The following is a 589-nucleotide window of genomic DNA, read 5'->3' as shown; positions in this document are numbered from 1 at the left end:
CAGCAGAGCCGTTTCGCGGGAGGAGGCTGCTGTCCGCGCTCCGCCATGACCGCGCCGCTTCTAACCCGACAGCGGAAGTGCCTGGACCCTATAAACCGCACAAGGAAGCGCGACACGCTCACGCCGCGGCGACGCCACGCTGCCATCTAAGGCCCGCCGCTCCTTGTAAGGGCAGGAGGGGTGTGGTCTCACCCGTGACGTTAAGAACGAGGCGGGGCTCCGATAGGGAGAGCCTAGGGCTGGAGGCGGGGCCTATGCAAATCACTGGATTGAAACATATGCTCCCCCTGCCTGCCCAGTTTACCCCTCCAGTTCGGTGCCTCTCTTTGAAGTCCGACAAGTGAGGACGCGCTCCTGGGTCGCTGCTGGCAGGGAAAGGGAACGGAGTGTGAGGAGAGGAGGGTTTGGAGCTAAATGGGGGGCGGGGCCCGCAGTCCGATGCCCCACCCCCGTCAGCCTGCCCGCTGGGGGGAAAAAGCCTCTGGGCGGAGGAGGCGCTTTCAAAACAAAGAAATGCGGCACGGAGCCCCGGGGACGCGAGCGGAGAGGAAGGCGGAGGAGGCGCGGCTCGGGCCACCCGCTTCCCTTC

This window comes from Fukomys damarensis, unplaced genomic scaffold (assembly GCF_012274545.1).
Source record: "Fukomys damarensis isolate Sample0158 unplaced genomic scaffold, DMR_v1.0_HiC HiC_scaffold_1, whole genome shotgun sequence".
NCBI classification, from domain to species: Eukaryota; Metazoa; Chordata; class Mammalia; order Rodentia; family Bathyergidae; genus Fukomys; species Fukomys damarensis.
This window is presented reverse-complemented; position numbering follows the sequence as displayed.